Genomic DNA, 7,083 nt, shown 5'->3' with positions numbered 1-7,083 from the left:
CCAGATCTATGACGGCTGTGTGTGTGCTCACCTCCTGGCTTGTCTGGCTGTGTTTCCATGGAAGGAGGTAAAGGAGAGATAAGTTATCTCAAAGCCAGTCAGATCCAGCTGGGGTTTTCTAAGTCCACTCAGGTTGTGCCCATTGAACTGAACAGGTGGAAATACTTTTTTGGTAGCAGTCAGATTTCCAAAGGGCTATTTTGGACCTTAATATAATAAAGTCCATGAAACCAGGTGTTTAGAGCATAATGCAAGTATACCAAGTAGCTCTGCAGGAGACAGCTTTGACACAGCAAAACTCATCCTGTTTTGGAGCTAATTGGTGAGTCTCAGTGAGCCAAGCCTGATTTCTCACAGAGGTGCTGTGAGATACATGTGTACTGTGCTGGGTTTGAATTCTGTAACACTCCTCTGCTTCTCTGAGCATTTGCATCAAATGAAAATTTGCATCAATAAGACCACATTCTTAGTGAGGAGTGGACTGTGGAGAGTTGCTGGCACGCACACACATGACATGCAACCCACTGGGGGCTGCTGCTGAACTGCTCTAACCAACACTGTGGCAGCAGTGCCTCCAAGATGAGTAAAAGCAGAGGGTCTGGAGTAGATTTTGCAAGCACCATGTTCCATACAAATACTGATCTACTGCTTCTTACCAAAAGCACCATCCAAAACTTTTACTCCTTGGAGAACAGGAATGTTTAAAACATGCATCTGGGGCAAAGAGAGCTTTCAAAAATGTCTTGCCATGCTAAACTCTGATTCTGATCCATGAATTTCCCTACACTTATGCAAGTTCTGCTAATTCATGCAATGTTGTAAGAATTTTCTGAGAGACCACTTCTGCTCAGCATCTCTGCACATCAGTCCACATACAAAAATCATTCACACAAAGTTTTGACCATAATGTTCTGATGAAGTAACAAGTCATTGGGCTATGAAAACTTGCGGCTACTTCTCAGCAAGGTATCCTTTTGCTGACAAAAATAAATGCAGGGCATTGAATTTACAATAGGGTTCTTTCCAATAAACTTTAAGTTAATAGACTAATGACAGTTAGCTATGGCAGTGCCTGAAAAATTCTGGGATGCCCCACACCACATTTAATGTCCAGAATGAAACCTATTTACTTCTGAGCCTGGGTGGAGAAGGTTTTGGGCTGTAACTGTGCCATCCACGAAGGGTTAACAGCAGCACTGACCCTTTGCAGCTGAGGTGCCAACCCCACCCTGGGTGGGGCTACCAAACTGTGCAGGCTGGGCTTGCCTGACTAGTTGAAGGAGGTAATTCTAGGTATTGGCCAGAAAACGGCTGGTTTGGAGGTTTTCTTTGCATTCCTTTGGCTTGGAAACTGGAGATGTTGGCTGGAAGAGGTAAGTGGTTTACACGGATGTTATGATTACAAACTCATGCTGGGTAAAGGAAAATGGTGCTGTTTTAAAGAGGGTTGGAAATAAGGAAGAGATGTTTGTGAAGAGGAGAGTTCCCATTATCAGGTTAACCTGTTGGAAGTAGTTATCCCTGTGGCTCCCAACTTCTCTCACCTCAGGAATTCTGAGGAGTTTTGAGCGGGTTTGGTGAGAAGGGCTGTTTGGCAGAGTGGAGGGTATTCATTCGCAGTCATCATGAATAAGAACAGGCAAGTGTGGACCTTCAAAAGCTTGCTGGCTGATTCCCTGAAAACCAGTTTTCCAAAAGAAAGCAGTCTTATGTTTTTAAAGACAAACACTCAGCCAGTCAAGAAAAAACTAATTGCTATAAAATGTTTTATGTGGACAGTGTAGATGTAGTGGAGATGTGGAAATGTAGGCTTACAGTTTGGCAAGGATAGGAGTGGTGAATACATCAGTTCCTGCATTTTGACAGAGCTTTGGATAAATGCTGCACAGTGTTTCAAATCAAGCGGAGTTACCATGATGGGAGGCTAGTTTTCTGGTGTTGGATGATGGAGCTGGGTTGATTTTCTTCATGCTTTCATTCAAAACCAAGTTGTGACGGATGACAAAATAACATCAAGACAACAAAGTTTGTGAAATGCAAGCAGTAGTAGGTCGTGTGTTTAGATACTGTCTTCTGTGTGTTTTCTCGCTGCTCTGGAAGCAGCTTTAGAGCTCAAAAGGCAGTGCAGTCTACTTAATCATTGTTAGTCCAAGAATTCAAAACACAGAAAACTGTTACTTATGCCATGAAATTGCTCCAAAGGTTCAAGTGTCATATGTGCCAGCACAGCAAGTTCCCCTTGAGGTTCTGTCAAGACTGAATTTAAATGGCTTTGAGTCCAGGTAATTCCAGGCAAATTAGCTTCAACCACACTGAACCTGGAACATTGCCTTGTTCAGGAAGTGGTGAGATTCATGCCTAGAAAACCCCACTTGTATTCTGCTCCAGGGGCTGTGTATAAATCCTTAGTGTTCTCATTAATCTTTTAAGCTGGGGAACATAAACATCTGGAAGCTTGCACTTTCAGAGTTCTGTAACAACATCTCCAACTGGTTATTTCACTTCTTTTGTCTATAATAATGCCCCATTTTATTCCCTATGTATTATTCATATATACCTTAAATTTAATCACCAAACCACAAAAGTTAAACTCACACTACACCTGAGATATAAACACCATCACACTGGAGTTGAGAACACATTATGGCTTATCCATAATTACTCTCATGCTGAGGTAAGGTTCACACCTTTATTTTGTGATACCACCAAAGCTTTTCTGGTTAGCAGAGCCTTTTCATACCTGTACAAAAAATGCAAAATGTTCTTTTTCTCCTGGGTCCTCTCCTTTCCATGCAGGGAAATTTTTTTTTCGTTTCTTTTTCGGCATCTTAGCTGTTCTCTGCCACGTGTGAAAGTGGAGTTTACCAATTAGGGATGTGCTGCCTTTGACTGCTGGAAGCATTTAGGGTGTGTCCTCTGTGTTTCCCATGCAAAAGCGCTGCTGGAGGCTCCTCATGTTCCACAGGGAACATCGTTTGCCTGAGCCAGCAGTTCGTGCCCACTGCTCATCCCACCTGGCTGTCCCTGTCTTCATTGGCTCCCTGGACAATTTGGTGATTTCAGAAGTGAGAAAAGATACCATTATAGACTTGGCAGAGTATTTTTAGTGATGACTCTTTGCTATTGTGCTCTGTACAGCAGGACACTGTGCTGGACTGGCACTGTGCTTTTGCTTGCAGGGCAGAGGGGTTCTGCTAGAGCCCTGAACATCCCATGGCACCATGGAATCCAGCTGACCTTGTAGTTTGGATGTTCTGTTTAATTACTGAAATTTACATGAAAGTCTTTGGAGCTGCTGGCTGCTTACCTATTCAGAGTCACAGGTTCGCACAGGTATTAGCTGTTGGTTACCTGCCTCTTCTGTAGTTTTCCAAGAAGCATACTTTTTGGGGTTTTTTTGTTCTTGGTTCTCTAGTCTGTTGAAGTCACCGTGTGTTACCCAGCTATCTTGAGTTTTGCCTCCCTGTAATAAATAAATAAATATACATTTGTGTGCATGTGGTGCTTAGGGACAGGGTTTAGTGGTGGATTTGGCAATGCTGGCTCAGTTGTTGGACTCAGTCTTAGAGGTCTTTTCCAACCTAAATGATGTGTAAGTCTGTGTAAAACATATATATAATATAATTATAGAATTACAGAATTCTAGAATGGTCTGGGTTGAATGGGACCTTAAAAATCAACACGTTACCATGTCAGGGAACCTTCCACTAGACCAGGTTGCTCAAATCCCTGTCCACCCTGGCCTTGAACACTTCCAAGGATGGGGCATCCACAGCTTCTCTGGGCAACCTGTGCCAGTGCCTCACCACCCTCACAGTAAAGAATGTCTTCTTGATATCTAATCTAAATCTACTTTATTTAATTTAAAACCATCCCCCCTTGTCCTATCACTATCTACTTGTGGAAAAAGTAGTTCTCCCTCATTTTTGTAAGTCCCCTTTAAGTACTGGAAGGCTGCAGCAATATAGAATAATAAGAAATAAATCTTGGGTGGACAATTATTGCAGAACTGCACTTTTATCTTTTTTTCAGCTTTTATTTTTGTTAGGCCACCTAACAAAACCCTGATTTTGAGAAGGAAACAAATGACACAAAACTTCAGGCATGAAGTAATCACATTTAAATGGTCTAAAAGCTGCTTAGGCCCAACAGTTTTCAGTGTTTAATTAGTAACTTCATATTTAACTTACTATATATTAACTTACTATATATTTAACTAAAAAGTCCTGGAAGTTTGAACATTCTTTACCTTTTTTTTTTTTTTTTTTTTTTTTTTTATGGAAAGCAAAACCAAGTTAAATGTGGAAAAAATCAAAATTGGCATGTGTCAGTGTTAAACCTGAAAATGTTGGTTCTTTGTTCAGTTCCTCTGTATTTTCATGTGCTTTATATAGAGGTAATAGATGTACTTGCTGCTTTATACAGAGATCTGAACTTTTCTCCAATCTTTTGTGATACCTGGGGTCAGTAGTGCATAAATCGAGTGAGAAAATTTATTTGAGTTTGTTGTCTGGCCATAATTAAATCCACTAATACTGTTCTAATGCTGCCTTTGTTACAGAAATCACCATGGTGAGTGCTACATCTCACCTTTTGTGATCTTCAAGAAAATCCTTTCATGCTTATGTATTTAATTATCTGGCATTATTTTAATGTATTTGCCAAGCAATCTGAAATATATTATTCCAGTACCGTATCTGCGGTAGTATCTCCACATAAACAAATGTGCTTCTTAACTACAGCATTGAGAACTCCCTCTGGTAGGATTCCCAAACTGCTCTGCAGGTTGCTGGCTACAGCAGACTACCAAAACAAATCTCTTACCATGATCAAGGTCAGAGCCAGGTCAGTCATTCACAGAATATTACATCTCTTCTTGGAAGCAGGAAGCATTTGATATTTGATTTCCCCATGCACCATTCTTTGATGGATTTTCCTTTTCTTTCCTGCAGAGGGAAGAAACTGTTATGTTAAAACTGTTATATGTATTTACATGTAATGACTGATATTTATTTAATATTGGTAGTGTCCTGGAAAACCATTAAGGAAATGCATCTTCTGGCTCTGCAAAAGTATGTAGCGTGCTATTCTCCTGGAGTCTAAGGTAATCCTTTGTGGGAAAAGCGCGTTCACATGAGGACACTGCTCGAGGTGGTTTGTAATCACATCAGTTATTTCAGCAAATGTTTAATCCCCAAGCAGACTTCGGCAATGATTTATGAAGGATCTAGGAGTGGAGTGCTGCTACCACTTTAGATGGCCAGTTTACCTGGGTAGTTGTGCTAGGCTCATTTGCCAGGATAAGACCAAGGTTTAATTTTCTGTATTTGTATGTATCTACGGCTATGGAAAACTAGCTGACTGATAATGTGGCTGAAAACTGAGCATTCTGTGTCTATGCTTCAAAATCCGTTAAATCCTGTGTTTCTGGTATCAAAAATAACAAAGAGATTATTTAATCTATGGAAGGAATCCTGTTTTTCATTTCACTGTCTTCTCCCTTTTAAATTTAGAGTTGATAAAATGTTTATTTTGCATTGTTTTGTGATGTGTGGACTCTATTGTGGTTTACTTTCTTTATTTTTTTCCTTTTTTTTTGTCTCGAGTTCTGCCTGCTTTGCCTTTCACTCCCCTTGCTCTTAAAATCTGGGGCTACCAATGTCTTCGGATAAAAGGAATAACTAAAAATCTGGATAGGTTGTTTCCTCTCTTTCATCTTCATTAAGAAAGTGGTCTCTTGTTAGCATGTTGTAAGTGTTATGGCTTTGGAGTGGAGGAAGAATACTGAGTTTATGAGGTCAGAAATGATTAAAAACCCAGTTAACCGAAGTCATATTCCTGTCTGTGACAAGACTGGGCAGCTGTGTGTTACAGAAAAGTCCAAGGTGATGTGCTTGATGGCAAAGTGTTTTACTGACTTAGCAGCAATGATAAACATGATTCCCTGGTAGACTGTACTTGTACTGCAAGTTGCATGCAGTCTGAGTAGTAAAAGTATTGCAGGTATAAGGCAATTTGAGCTTATCGTGATAAGTAGAAGGAAACTTGGGAAGTCAGATGATGACTGAACTGGTGTGAGTCATGTCATACTGGATGTATTAGAGAGGAGCCAAATACCTCACTGTTGCTGGTCATCCTAATCTTGCTGTGTGGAAATCCTGGGTCATGCAAATAGAAATACCAAAGATTCTTCTCCTAGCTTGACAAAGTGTGTAATCAATGATAAATTGTACTTATTTTGGCATTTGTGTCTTGTTATTCATGAGAGATGAAGACTGAAATATGAGGTAAATCCCAATACAGAGCGCCTGTGATGGATGGTTGGCTTTCTCTTATTGTTGCTTATAGTCCTTTAACTGCTTGTCATTAAAGACTAAGATGGTAGAAGAGGGAAACTGCCTTGGAAGTTTTTATGGCTCATTACCTTCCTATTTATTCTCTTAGCCTCCAGTGTCCTGGGCAAGATATTAAAAATCTTTGTTGTTCTTGGAAAAAAAGGCTAAAAACAATCTTCACTAATTTCTTTGCAATCAGTTTTATAGTTTAACTGACCAGGAAGCTGAGACTGAGTTCAGGGATTCCAGTCACTTCCCATAGTTACTTTTGGATAGGGACCCTAATATTAGAGACAGGCACTTGTGCCAGTCTTTCATGAGGATGGTGACTGTCGCTCACAAAACTATGTGTGTGATTTTCACCACTTGCATTAAATCAAAACTTGAAAAGGTAGAGACTTTCGTCTGTCAAGGGAACCTGTAGGTGCTGAATTAGTGCAATAAATACAGTGGTCTTTCATCCAAACAGCCTCCCCCACTGAAACAGAAACACATAGATGCACATAATGTACCTTTTTGGTTTCTTCTCTCCAATTATGCTAACAAGTTTCATGCTGAGAAAGGATTAGGGATGATGGACAATCAAAGACAATGCTTCCTTCTTGGTAAAAAGGTGTGAAAAGATATAGGCACTGGGGCTGGAGTTATTAGGCATACCTGCAGGAGGCCATATGACTAAGTTAGGCCTTGAGAGACTGAAGTATAGAAATTGCTTAGTCACTATTCTAAGCTCTTCAATGACATCCTT

At 40.3% G+C, this 7,083-nt stretch overlaps 1 protein-coding gene across 4 annotated transcripts in view; it reads left to right on the top strand.

The window, feature by feature from the left end:
• The first annotated feature begins 1,290 nt into the window (after positions 1-1,290).
• Positions 1,291-7,083, top strand: part of PLSCR5 (phospholipid scramblase family member 5) — a 74,321-nt gene continuing 68,528 nt past the window's right edge. For 3 of the 4 annotated variants that reach the window (XM_048314538.1, XM_048314537.1, XM_048314541.1), the window contains exon 1: positions 1,296-1,373. The gene's annotated coding sequence lies outside the window, so the exon portion shown is untranslated. Of the gene's footprint in view, positions 1,374-7,083 lie in introns of all 4 variants that reach the window. The other variant, XM_048314539.1, reaches the window with a different exon arrangement.

This window comes from Corvus hawaiiensis, chromosome 10, assembly GCF_020740725.1.
Source record: "Corvus hawaiiensis isolate bCorHaw1 chromosome 10, bCorHaw1.pri.cur, whole genome shotgun sequence".
NCBI lineage: Eukaryota > Metazoa > Chordata > Aves > Passeriformes > Corvidae > Corvus > Corvus hawaiiensis.
This window is presented reverse-complemented; position numbering and strand designations above follow the sequence as displayed.